This window comes from Pseudophryne corroboree, chromosome 1 (assembly GCF_028390025.1).
Source record: "Pseudophryne corroboree isolate aPseCor3 chromosome 1, aPseCor3.hap2, whole genome shotgun sequence".
NCBI classification, from domain to species: domain Eukaryota; kingdom Metazoa; phylum Chordata; class Amphibia; order Anura; family Myobatrachidae; genus Pseudophryne; species Pseudophryne corroboree.
In genome coordinates, this window is record NC_086444.1 from 194,924,030 (window position 1) to 194,938,121 (window position 14,092).

At 49.0% G+C, this 14,092-nt stretch overlaps 2 protein-coding genes across 2 annotated transcripts in view; one reads left to right on the forward strand and one right to left on the reverse strand.

Moving 5' to 3' along the window:
• The window catches only part of MBLAC2 (metallo-beta-lactamase domain containing 2), a 41,918-nt gene that overhangs the window by 8,090 nt on the left and 19,736 nt on the right, over positions 1–14,092 (reverse strand). The gene's annotated exons all lie outside the window — the stretch shown is intronic.
• POLR3G (RNA polymerase III subunit G) overlaps positions 10,189–14,092 on the forward strand; it is a 112,947-nt gene continuing 109,043 nt past the window's right edge. The window contains exon 1 of the mRNA XM_063963993.1: positions 10,189–10,374. The gene's annotated coding sequence lies outside the window, so the exon portion shown is untranslated. The remainder of the gene's footprint in view (positions 10,375–14,092) is intronic.

Here is a 14,092-nt window from a genome sequence, read left to right on the forward strand (position 1 = left end):
CCCTCCTCCAGACCTCAGTTAAGGAAACTGTGCCCGGAAGAGCTGACATTACAAGGAAAGGATTTTGGAATCCAGGGTAAGACTCATACCAGCCACACCAATCACACCGTATAACTTGTGATAAACTTACCCAGTCAACAGTATGGACAACAACAGAGCATCAAACAATGGATGCCAACATAACATAACCCTTTATTACACAATAACTATAAACACGTATTGCAGAAAGTCCGCACTTGGGACGGGCGCCCAGCATCCACTACGGACTACGAGAAATAGATTTACCGGTGAGTAAAATCTTATTTTCTCTAACGTCCTAGTGGATGCTGGGGACTCCGTAAGGACCATGGGGATTATACCAAAGCTCCCAAACGGGCGGGAGAGTGTGCGGATGACTCTGCAGAACCGAATGGGCAAACACAAGGTCCTCCTCAGCCAGGGTATCAAACTTGTAGAACTTAGCAAATGTGTTTGAACCCGACCAAGTAGCTGCTCGGCAAAGCTGTAATGCCGAGACCCCTCGGGCAGCCGCCCAAGAAGAGCCCACTTTCCTTGTGGAATGGGCTTTCACTGATTTTGGATGCGGCAATCCAGCCGCAGAATGAGCCTGCTGAATCGTGTTACAGATCCAGCGAGCAATGGTTTGCTTTAAAGCAGGAGCACCCAGCTTGTTGGATGCATACAGGATAAACAGCGAGTCAGTCTTAATGACTCCAGCCGTCCTGGCTACATAGATCTTCAAAGCCCTGACTACATCAAGCAACTTGGAATCCTCCAAGTCATGAGTAGCCGCAGGCACCACAATAGGTTGATTCAAATGAAAAGAGGACACCACCTTCGGCAGAAATTGCGGACGAGTCCGTAATTCTGCCCTGTCCATATGGAAAACCAGATAGGGGCTTTTACATGACAAAGCCGCCAATTCTGACACACGCCTAGCCGAAGCTAAGGCCAATAGCATGACCACCTTCCACGTGAGATACTTTAGCTCCACGGTCTTAAGTGGCTCAAACCAGTGGGATTTCAGGAAACCCAACACCACGTTGAGATCCCAAGGTGCCACTGGTGGCACAAAAGGGGGCTGAATATGCAGCACTCCCTTAACAAACATCTGAACTTCAGGAAGAGAAGCCAGTTCCTTTTGAAAGAAAATGGATAGGGCCGAAATCTGGACCTTTATGGACCCCAACTTCAAGCCCATAGTCACTCCAGACTGTAGGAAGTGCAGGAACCGGCCCATCTGGAATTCCTCTGTAGGGGCCTTCCGGGCCTCACACCAGGCCACATATTTTCGCCATATACGGTGATAGTGTTTTGCTGTCACGTCCTTCCTAGCCTTTATCAGCGTAGGAATAACTTCATCCGGAATGCCTTTTTCCGCTAGGATCCTGCGTTCAACCGCCATGCCGTCAAACGCAGCCGCGGTAAGTCTTGGAACAGACAGTGCCCCTTTTGCAACAGGTCCTGTCTGCAGAGGCCATGGGTCCTCTGTGAGCATTTCTTGCAGTTCCGGGTACCAAGTCCTTCTTGGCCAATCCGGAACAATGAGTATTGTTCTCACTCCTCTTTTTCTTACGATTCTCAGCACCTTGGGTATGAGAGGAAGAGGAGGAAACACATAGACCGACTGGAACACCCACGGTGTTACTAGTGCGTCCACAGCTATCGCCTGAGGGTCTCTTGACCTGGCGCAATACCTTTGTAGCTTTTTGTTGAGACGGAATGCCATCATGTCCACCTGTGGCAGTTCCCATCGATTTGTAATCTGAGTGAAGACTTCGTGATGAAGTCCCCACTCTCCCGGGTGGAGGTCGTGCCTGCTGAGGAAGTCTGCTTCCCAGTTGTCCACTCCCGGAATGAACACTGTTGACAGTGCTTGCACGTGATTCTCCGCCCAACGAAGAATCCTGGTGGCTTTCGCCATCGCCACTCTGCTTCTTGTGCCGCCCTGGCGGTTTACATGAGCCACTGCGGTGATGTTGTCTGACTGAATCAGCACCGGTTGGTTGCGAAGCAGAGGCTCCGCTTGACTCAGAGCGTTGTATATGGCCCTTAGTTCCAGGATATTTATGAGCAGACAAGCCTCCTGACTTGACCACAACCCTTGGAAGTTTCTTCCCTGAGTGACTGCCTCCCATCCTCGGAGGATCGCATCCGTGGTCACCAGGACCCAGTCCTGTATGCCGAACCTGCGGCCCTCGAGAAGGTGAGCACTCCTCTGCAGCCACCACAGAAGAGACACCCTGGCCCTCGGGGACAGGGTGATCAGCCGATGCGATCCGGACCACTTGTCCAACAGATCCCACTGAAAGATCCTCGCATGGAACCTGCCGAAGGGAATGGCTTCGTACAATGCCACCATCTTTCCCAGGACTCGCGTGCATTGATGCACCGACACCTGTTTCGGTTTAAGAGGTCTCTGACTAGAGTCACGAGCTCCTGAGCCTTCTCCGCCGGGAGAAACACCTTCTTCTGTGTCCAGAATCATGCCCAGAAAGGGCTGACGCGTTGTAGGAATCAGCTGCGACTTTGGGATATTCAGAATCCAGCCATGCTGCTGCAACACTTCCTGAGAGTGTGCTACGCTGTTCAGCAACTGCTCTCTGGACCTCGCCTTTATGAGGAGATCGTCCGAGTATGGGATAACTGTGACTCCTTGCTTTCTCAGGATCACCATCATTTCCGCCATTACCTTGGTAAATATTCTCGGTGCCGTGGAGAGCCCAAACGGCAACGTCTGGAATTGGTAATGACAGTCCTGCACCACAAATCTGAGGTACTCCTGATGAGGTGGATAAATAGGGACATGCAAGTAAGCATCCTTGATGTCCAGAGACACCATAAAATCCCCCTCTTCCAGGCTTGCAATGACCGCTCTGAGCGATTCCATTTTGAACTTGAATCTTTTCAGATAAATGTTCAGGGACTTTAAATTCAATATGGGTCTCGGTTTCGGTACCACAAACATTGTGGAATAGTATCCCCTTCCCTGTTGAAGGAGGGGAACCTTTACCACCACCTGCTGGAGATATAACTTGTGAATTGCCGCTAACACTACTTCCCTTTCCATGGGGGAAGCTGGTAGGGCCGATTTGAGGTAACGGTGAGGAGGCATCACTTCGAATTCCAGCTTGTATCCCTTAATATTGTTGCATTTGTTCTGTTTGGGTGTGGTGACACCCTTGAGGGGGAATATTGTTGCATTTGTTCTGTTTGGGTGTGGTGACACCCTTGAGGGGGATTATACACGTTAAAGCTGCGTTTTCTTTTGCGCACATCTCTAAGACAACTTCCCTTTGTTTTTCACAATCCGTATAGCCCAGGGATCCACCTGTGAGCGAACCCACTGGTGGCTGAAATTTCGGAAGACGCGCCCCCACCGCTCCTGGCTCCACCTGTGGAGCCCCAGCGTCATGCTGTGGATTTAGTGGAAGCCGGGGAGGACTTCTGTTCCTGGGAACTAGCTGTATGGTACAGCTTCTTTCCTCTACCCCTGCCTCTGGCAAGAAAGGATGCACCTCTGACCTTCTTGCTTCTTTGTGATCGAAAGGACTGCATTTAGTAATACGGTGCTTTCTTAGGCTGTGAGGGAATATATGGCAAAAAATTTGACTTCCCAGCCGTAGCTGTGGAAACTAGGTCCGAGAGACCGTCCCCAAACAATTCCTCACCCTTGTAAGGTAAAACCTCCATGTGCTTTTTGGAGTCGGCATCATCTGTCCATTGCCGAGTCCACAGGACCCTTCTGGCAGAAATTGACATTGCATTTATTCTAGAGCCCAGTAGGCAAATGTCCCTCTGGGCATCCCTCATATATAGGACAGCGTCTTTTATATGCCCCAGGGTCAGTAAAATGGTATCCTTGTCTAAGGTATCCAGTTCCTCAGACAGATTATCTGTCCATGCAGCTACAGCACTACACATCCAGGCCGACGCAATTGCCGGCCTCAGTAGAGTACCTGAATGTGTATAAACAGACTTCAGGATACTTTCCTGCTTCCTATCGGCAGGATCCTTTAGGGAGGCCGTATCCTGTGACGGCAGGGCCACCTTCTTAGATAAGTGTGTCAGCTTTATCTACCCTAGGGGAGGATTCCCAGCGCATCCTGTCCGTTGGCGGGAAAGGGTACGCCATTATTATTATTATTATTACATTTTATTTATAGGGCGCCACAAGTGTTTCGCAGCGCCGTACAAAGGACAGTACAGGGAGACAAAACTTAGCATAACAGTAAATAAATAACAAAAATGGAGTGCAGGTAACAAAGAGCAACACAATTCTCAAAATATAATACAGCTTAGATGTAAGTAGCGAAGGAGTAATCATTGTACTACTTGGGGCTGGCGGCCATAGATAGAGATGAGCCTTTACCAGCAGGAGAGAAAGCAGGTAAAGATGGTCGCTGAGTGAAATGTGTCAAGAAGAGGGTTTAGACAAGAGGAAAGAGGGCCCTGCTCTGAAGAGCTAACAATCTAGTGGGGAGGGGCAACAGACAGATGACATGAGGTGCAAGCAGGTAGAAGCCTGATGGTGGTATGCGAGCAAAGCAGAGATGTCCAAGGCATGGGGCAGGGGGATGGAGGAGCAGCCTAAGGACTTGGTTATGCATTGGAGGGGTACGCTTTGATGAATAGGTGGGTTTTCAATGCCCGTTTGAAGCTTTGCAAGGTCGCCATAAGTAACCTTTTGGAAATCAGCACTTTCCTATCGGGGGAATCCCATGCTTTTTCACATAACTCATTTAACTCATGTGAAGGGGGAAAGGGTTTACGTCTGATATGTGCAATACATCCTTCATTGCTATAATCATGTAGCGGATGGTTTTAGCCATTTTAGGCTGCAATTTTGCATCATCGTCATCGACACTGGAGTCAGAATCCATGTCGATATCTGTGTCAACAATTTTGGATAGTGAGCGCTTCTGAGACCCTGACGGCCTCTGCGCTGTAGGATCAGGCATGGGCTGAGACCCCGACTGTCCCAAGGCATCAGCTTTATCCAACCTTTTATGCAAGGAGTTTACATTATCATTTAACACCTTCCACATATCCATCCAATCAGGTGTCGGCGCCGTCGGCGGAGACACGTCATTCATCTGCACCTGCTCTGCCTCCACATAGCCCTCCTCGTCAAACATGTCGACACACGCGTACCGACACACCACACACACAGGGGATGCTCTATATGAGGACAGGACCCCCACAAGGCCTTTTGGAAAGACAGAGAGAGAGTATGCCAGCACACACCCCCAAGCGCTATATGACCCAGGAATCACACAGTAACTTAGTGTTTACCCAGTAGCTGCTGTATATATGATTAATGCGCTAAATTTATGTGCCCCCCCTCTCTTTTTACCCTCTTTCTACCGTGAGTCTGCAGGGGAGAGCCTGGGGAGCTTCCTCTCAGCGGAGCTGTGGAGAGAAAATGGCGCTGGTGAGTGCTGAGGAAGAAGGCCCCGCCCCCTGTGTAAAATTAATGGCGGGGGCTCATGCATATTACAGTGCCCAGCTGTATATATGCTGCTTTTTTGCAAGGAGGTAATCAATTGCTACCCAGGGCGCCCCCCCCCCCCCTGCGCCCTGCACCCTACAGTGACCGGAGTGTGTGGGTTAGTGTGGGCGCAATGGCGCACAGCTGCAGTGCTGTGCGCTACCTCATATGAAGACAGGAGTCTTCTGCCGCCGATTTTGACGTCTTCCTTCAACCCGCCGGCTTCTGTCTTCTGGCTCTGCGAGGGGGGCGGCGGCGCGGCTCCGGGAACGGACGACCAAGGTTAGGTTCCTGTGTTCGATCCCTCTGGAGCTAATGGTGTCCAGTAGCCTAAGAAGCGCAACCTAGCCGCAGTTAGGTTTGCTTCTCTCCCCTCAGTCCCACGTAGCAGAGAGTCTGTTGCCAGGAGAAGCTCTCTGAAAATAAAAAACCTAACTAAAATACTTTCTTATTAGCAAGCTCAGGAGAGCTCACTAAAATGCACCCAGCTCCTTCCGGGCACAGATTCTAAATGAGGTCTGGAGGAGGGGCATAGAGGGAGGAGCCAGTGCACACCAGTAGTACTAAATCTTTCTTAGAGTGCCCAGTCTCCTGCGGAGCCCGTCTATTCCCTATGGTCCTTACTGAGTCCCCAGCATCCACTAGGACGTTAGAGAAATGTGAATGGATGATGAGGATGATGATCAGCGGCTGAGTGCATTTACTATTGCCATTGTCAAGTCAAATCTCCTAGTGTAAACCAGTTGCTTATACTACTGTTCTCTTGTGGAATAAAGTAGCCACGTATGTTACCCTTGCTGAGCTAGACGCATGAGTAGGTAAAATGCGCCTTTTTAGACACATTTTAAACGTGCAATTTAAAAGCAGTTTCAGTCCAGCTCAGCAGGAGCCCCGGTTTATATATTGCATACCTCCCAACTTTCTGCCTGTGAGTGTCGATACTGATCCGATAAAGGGTTGTGGCCTTGGATGGAGTAGGCATTGCATCACGACTCTGAACCGTGATGCGACATTGCGGAGCAGCTGGGCAGCCCCCTGCTCACCTCCCAGCAGTGAATATACTGCAAGCGCACAGCATGTATTCAGCGATCACTCACTGCTTTGCAGAGCAGACCAGCGGGTGATCAAAGCCCCCAGCGGGACAGTGTCCGAATAGCGGGACTGTCCCTCTGGATTCGGGCCAGTTGGGAGGTATATATATTGTACTAATACAAGTCACTGATTTTGCAAAACATTAAGCACATGAGCTTATGTCATTTAATAAGCTGTAGATTATGAAGAAATTTCACAATGTAAAGCCGGTCTGCACAACCTTTGTATGTCGGAAGGATACATTGGGAGATAATATTCATCTGAAGGGGCTGGAATAAACCTAACTGCAGTTATGCTATACCTGTAATCATTGTATAAAATTCTCTCTGGGGAATAAGTGTGTACACAAACTACACAAAGACTGTACACCAAGTACACAAAAGCTGTACACAAAGGGCCTTCTTCAGGATGGATCGCACCTGCGATCCAACATGCAGTTTCTCGATCACATTGCTATGATGCGAACACCTCTGCTTGAGTGACAGGCAGAGACGCTCGCCTCACCACTCCCTGAAAACGTGTTGCCCCCATTTTTCGGGAGTGGCGAAGCCAAGGACTGTGACACTGTCGCAGTTTCATTGGTGTCGCTAGCCTCACTGCGACTGCAAGCCTGTGTAAGGTCAGACTTACTCAGACTGCAGTCGCAGATAAACATCGTGGCTGATGGTCGCCATGTTCATCCCAAACTGCGATAGTTAGTAGTGGTATGCACCTCCACCTATATTTGCATTGCTAAGGATCATAGGGCCTGATACACTACCATTTGCAAATGTGAGATTGCACGCAGTGAGTGATTATCGGCAGACTGCGCATGCACTGCGAAAGCATTGTGCGTGTACGAAGGGCAAAATGCGATCACACGGCGTATGCAGCCTAATTGTAAAGAGAACGCATTTCGATTGACAGGAAGTGACCATTAGTGGGTGTTAACATGGCGTTTGTGGGGAGTGGTTGGGAAAACGCGGACATGTCATGGCCGTTTTAGGGGCGTGTATCTGATGTCATCTGCGAACGCTACGTTCAAAAACATGGCGCCCAGTGCGACTGCATTCTCATTGATTTGAGTATGCTGGGGTCAGCCACAACTGTCCATTGTGCTCATTTTTTGTGTATGCATTGCAATTCTGCTAATGCATGCGCAGATTTGTGAATGCATTGATGGGCGTCTTTTATCCCTTCCGGGCGGCTCTTCACGTGCGATTTTTAGCGATAGCAGATTTCTGAAAATCGCTATCTCAGCCTCAGTAGTGATCCATAGTAAATTAGGCCCATGATGCAAAACTGCTAAGAGCAGCTTTGAAATTACAATCCAACCTGAATAAGGCTCTAAGAACACAAAGGGATATATTTACTAAAGTCCCGATTTTGTCAGTTAGTTTTTTTTTTCTAAGTATCAATTACGGGAATTTACTAAACATAAATCACGGCAGTGTTGGGGCTATTCGGATTGAGATACACTGCTGAACACACAAATACGAATCAACAGACCATCGGTCAAACACGGCTGTTATTGGTACAACACGGTAATTTACTAAGAATTTGTATCTCAATCACTGCCAACAATAGCCAAACACTGCCGGGAAAGCATAGAATTCGTAAAAAAAAAAAAAAAAACCAGCTTAAAAATAGACCTGCTTTTTCCTGGAGTTTGGATAGTCATGCACGGATCAGTGAGATCCGTGCATGCTTATCTGTGGGAAAGGGTCTGTTTAGCTTAAAAATGTCAAAAAAACAAACAAATTGCGTGGGGTCCCACCTCCTATGTCTAACCAGCCTCGGGCTCTTTGAGCCGGTCTTTGTTGTAAAAATACAGGAGAAAAAATGCGTAGGGTCCATCCATATTTACACAACCAGCACCGGGCTCTGCGTCCGGTCCTGGTTCCAAAATACGGGGGACAAAAGATGTAGGGGTCCCCCGTATTTTTAAAACCAGCACCGGGCTCAACTAGCCAGAGAGATAATGCCACAGCCGGGGGACATTTTTGTATAGGTCCCTGCGTCCGTGGCATTACCCCCCCCCCCCCCCCCCCCAACTGTCACCCCTGGCCGAAATTCCTTGGAGGAGTGGGGACCGCTTAAATCAAGGAGATCCCCCCCCCCCTCCAGGCACCCAAGGGCCCACAAGAGTGACCCCAATTAAACTTGCGGTTTACCGCAGACCGTTAAGTTCCCATCATTGGGTAGAATGGAGCTGCGCTAAGCTCCATTCTAGCCAGTGCGCTCTTCCTGATTGACAGGCTAGGAGCGCACAGCCAATCAGGAGAGCGCCATGATGTGGCACTCCCTGACTGGCTGGCGGGACCTTCAGTGACAGAAGTCACGGGGGGTCCCGGCATTCGGGGAAAGGGGATCCATGTGTAAACCCCCCCCCCCCGCCCAGGGATGTGGGGGGGGACAGCCTTGGGCTTCACCACTGGCCCTTGGGTGCCTGGAGGGAAGGGACCCCTTGATTTAAGGGGTTCCCACTCCTCCAGGGAACCCCTGCAGGGGGGGACTAGTTGGGGGGGGGGGGTAATGCCACAGCCGCAGGAACCTATATAAAAGTGTGGAGATCGGTGCTGGTTTTAAAAATACGGGGGACCCCTACATCTTTGGTCCCCCGTATTTTGGGAACCAGGACCGGACACAGAGCCCGGTGCTGGTTGTATAAATATGGGGGGACCCTACGCATTTTTCCCCCTGTATTTTTACAACCAGGACCGGCTCAAAGAGCCTGAGGCTGGTTATACATAGGAGGTGGGACCCCACACAGTTTTTTTTTTATTTTTTTAACTCTTTAAACACTTCTCATAATGTGCACAATGAAGCCCTGCACGGATCTCACTGATCCGGCCGGGCTTCATTGTGTTATGTCCTGCAGTGTTTTACTAATCACTCCCGTAAAACACTGCACAACAATACGAATCACATCGACATCGGAAAATCTGAAAACCCAAAGCTCAGCAGCTTAGTAAATTACCAAAAATGGATTCAAAAAGTTGCAGCAAAAGACGTCCAATAAAAATCGAGAATAAACTCCCAGCAAATCGGTACACACACGATTTTTAGTAAATATACCCCCATGAGAGGGAGTATTGGGTGCTGCATTAACCCATCCCCCATCACCTTTATAGTAAGAAATTCTCCTCCATTCCCTCTGTAGTAACACATCCCACTTAATCACCACTGCTCTATCATCTCTGCAGTCACACGCCTTCCGATCATCTCTAGTAATATATTCTCCCCTCTACCACTGCACATCCCCACATCACTTCTGCATTAACACATTTCCCTTCATAACCTGTGTAGTAACACATCCCTCACCACTATCGCTGTGCAAACATATTCCCACCTCTACTTCTTAGCAATGCATTTCCCCATAACTTCTGTAGTAACAAAGCCCCTGTCCCGTTCCGGATCCCAGGACCCTGTTACTGGGTCCAGTGGTGCGTTATGCTGCCTCTAGGGCAGTGGTTCCCAAACTCTGTCCTCAAGGATCCCCAATAGTTCATGTTTTCCAGGTCACCCAGCAGGTGCACAGGTGTAGTCATTACTCACTGACACATTTTAAAAGATCTACAGGTGGAGCCTTTTTGTTTCACTTGTGATTCTGTGAGGATACCTGGAAAACGTGATTTGTTGGGGGTCCTGAAGGACAGAGCTTGGGAACCACTGCATCAGCATCTTCCCAAAACTTACCTGTGCTCTTTTCTGCATTCCTGGCATCTCCTCCAGTGATTCCTGCTGCTCCACTCCATGGACACTTCCATCTTGCTAAGACATCGTCCAGTCATCTAACCAATCAGAAACAGGTAGCTCCTGGTCACATCGATAAATGCACCAATAATCTGTAAAAGCGCCCTATATGAATCTGCAGGGAGTGGCAGACAGTTGCCAGTACAACTTCTCTCCCTAGTGGACAGGCTACTTGGCTCCAGCGATTCTAGTAGTTTCCAGACTGTTAATCCTCTGCAGTTCCAGGCTGCAAACCCTGTGCAGTTACTACTGCAGCCCTGTGCTGTTCCAGAATCTCCAGCTGTAGCCTGCAAACACTGGGCCTGATAGCGTAGTACACAAACCCCTTGGTTTGCATACTACTCAGATGTTAGAAGATGTGCAGGATCTGAACTGTGCATGCCGCAATCTTCTACTGTGCAATTTCTTGCAGTTCCCCAAAGCCGCAGCCTGACTGACTGGTGTCAGGCATTTGGCCTGTGTTACCAAAAAAGAGCTGAGTAACCTAAGTCTGACTCGGATGGCCTATTGAAAAGGGGCGTGGCCTCACGTGAATGACGCGATCACGAGCCACGCCTCCCATTTTTGTCACAGTGGGGGCATGGCCAGCGCTCTGTTAGCTGCTGGCCATGCCCCCAGTCCCTCTGGCTCACTGGAATAGACGCTGTGCGCATGCGCACAACGTCTATACACCACTGTTCTGCTCTGAACTGAGAAAGCAGCGAGTGATAGGGAGCGAGTGATAGGGAGCCTCCCAACTCCCGGGAGGGATAGCAGGACAGACTCAAAAAAGGGACAGTTGGGAGGTATGGTAACACATTCCCCCATCTCCTCTGTAGTATCACATTCCTCCCAACTCCTCTGTAGTAACCTATTCCTCCCATCTCCTCTGTAGTATCACATTCCTCCCAACTCCTCTGTAGTAACACATTCCCCCATCTCCTCTGTAGTAACACATTCCCCCATCTCCTCTGTAGTAACACATTCCCCCATCTCCTCTGTAGTAACACATTCTCTCATCTCCTCTGTAGTAACACATTCCACCCAACACCTCTGTAGTATCACATTCCTCCCAACTCCTCTGTAGTAACACATTCCTCCCATCTCCTCTGTAGTAACACATTCCTCCCATCTCCTCTGTAGTATCACATTCCTCCCAACTCCTCTGTAGTAACACATTCCTCCCATCTCCTCTGTAGTATCACATTCCTCCCAACTCCTCTGTAGTAACCTATTCCTCCCATCTCCTCTGTAGTATCACATTCCTCCCAACTCCTCTGTAGTAACACATTCCCCCATCTCCTCTGTAGTAACACATTCCCCCATCTCCTCTGTAGTAACACATTCCCCCATCTCCTCTGTAGTAACACATTCTCTCATCTCCTCTGTAGTAACACATTCCACCCAACACCTCTGTAGTATCACATTCCTCCCAACTCCTCTGTAGTAACACATTCCTCCCATCTCCTCTGTAGTAACACATTCCTCCCATCTCCTCTGTAGTATCACATTCCTCCCAACTCCTCTGTAGTAACACATTCCTCCCATCTCCTCTGTAGTAACACATTCCTCCCATCTCCTCTGTAGTAACACATTCCTCCCATCTCCTCTGTAGTAACACATTCTCTCATCTCCTCTGTAGTAACACATTCCTCCCAACACCTCTGTAGTAACACATTCCTCCCATCTCCTCTGTAGTAACCTATTCCTCCCATCTCCTCTGTAGTAACCTATTCCTCCCATCTCCTCTGTAGTATCACATTCCTCCCAACTCCTCTGTAGTAACACATTCCCCCATCTCCTCTGTAGTAACACATTCCCCCATCTCCTCTGTAGTAACACATTCCCCCATCTCCTCTGCAGTAACACATTCCCCCATCTCCTCTGTAGTATCACATTCCTCCCAACTCCTCTGCAGTAACACATTCCCCCATCTCCTCTGCAGTAACACATTCCCCCATCTCCTCTGCAGTAACACATTCCTCCCATCTCCTCTGTAGTAACACATTCCTCCCATCTCCTCTGTAGTAACACATTCCCCCATCTCCTCTGCAGTAACACATTCCCCCATCTCCTCTGCAGTAACACATTCCCCCATCTCCTCTGCAGTAACACATTCCTCCCAACACCTCTGTAGTAACACATTCCTCCCATCTCCTCTGTAGTAACACATTCCTCCCATCTCCTCTGTAGTAACACATTCCCCCATCTCCTCTGTAGTAACACATTCCTCCCATCTCCTCTGTAGTAACACATTCCCCCATCTCCTCTGTAGTATCACATTCCTCCCAACTCCTCTGTAGTAACACATTCCTCCCATCTCCTCTGTAGTAACACATTCCTCCCATCTCCTCTGTAGTAACACATTCCCCCATCTCCTCTGTAGTAACACATTCCCCCATCTCCTCTGTAGTAACACATTCCCCCATCTCTGTAGTAACACATTCCCCCATCTCTGTAGTAACACATTCCTCCCATCTCCTCTGTAGTAACACATTCCTCCCATCTCCTCTGTAGTAACACATTCCTCCCATCTCCTCTGTAGTAACACATTCCTCCCATCTCCTCTGTAGTATCACATTCCTCCCATCTCCTCTGTAGTAACACATTCCCCCATCTCCTCTGCAGTAACACATTCCCCCATCTCCTCTGCAGTAACACATTCCCCCATCTCCTCTGCAGTAACACATTCCCCCATCTCCTCTGCAGTAACACATTCCCCCATCTCCTCTGTAGTAACACATTCCCCCATCTCCTCTGTAGTAACACATTCCTCCCATCTCCTCTGTAGTAACACATTCCCCCATCTCCTCTGCAGTAACACATTCCCCCATCTCCTCTGTAGTAACACATTCCTCCCATCTCCTCTGTAGTAACACATTCACCCATCTCCTCTGCAGTAACACATTCCCCCATCTCCTCTGCAGTAACACATTCCCCCATCTCCTCTGCAGTAACATATTCTCTCATCTCCTCTGTAGTAACACATTCCCCCATCTCCTCTGTAGTAACACATTCCCCCATCTCCTCTGTAGTAACACATTCCTCCCATCTCCTCTGTAGTAACACATTCCTCCCATCTCCTCTGTAGTAACACATTCCTCCCATCTCCTCTGTAGTAACACATTCCTCCCATCTCCTCTGTAGTAACACATTCACCCATCTCCTCTGCAGTAACACATTCCCCCATCTCCTCTGCAGTAACATATTCTCTCATCTCCTCTGTAGTAACACATTCCCCCATCTCCTCTGTAGTAACACATTCCCCCATCTCCTCTGCAGTAACACATTCCCTCCATCTCCTCTGCAGTAACACATTCTCTCATCTCCTCTGCAGTAACACATTCCCCCATCTCCTCTGTAGTAACACATTCCCCCATCTCCTCTGTAGTAACACATTCCCCCATCTCCTCTGCAGTAACACATTCCCCCATCTCCTCTGTAGTAACACATTCTCTCATCTCCTCTGTAGTAACACATTCCTCCCAACACCTCTGTAGTAACACATTCCCCCATATCCTATGTAGTAACACATTCCCCCACAACACATTCCCCCATCTCCTCTGTAGTAACACATTCCCCCATCTCCTCTGCAGGAACACATTCCCCCATCTCCTCTGCAGGAACACATTCCCCCATCTACTGTTCTAGTAAGACACTGTAGCGTAGCATTTTGTATGCAGATAAAAAGCTTGTGGTAGGTGGTTCCTATGTAGTCTCACAGGGGGAGGAGCGCCAATATCACTGCCAATACACAGTGTATGCCTGTGATATCTGCAGTGTCAGATAAAATGC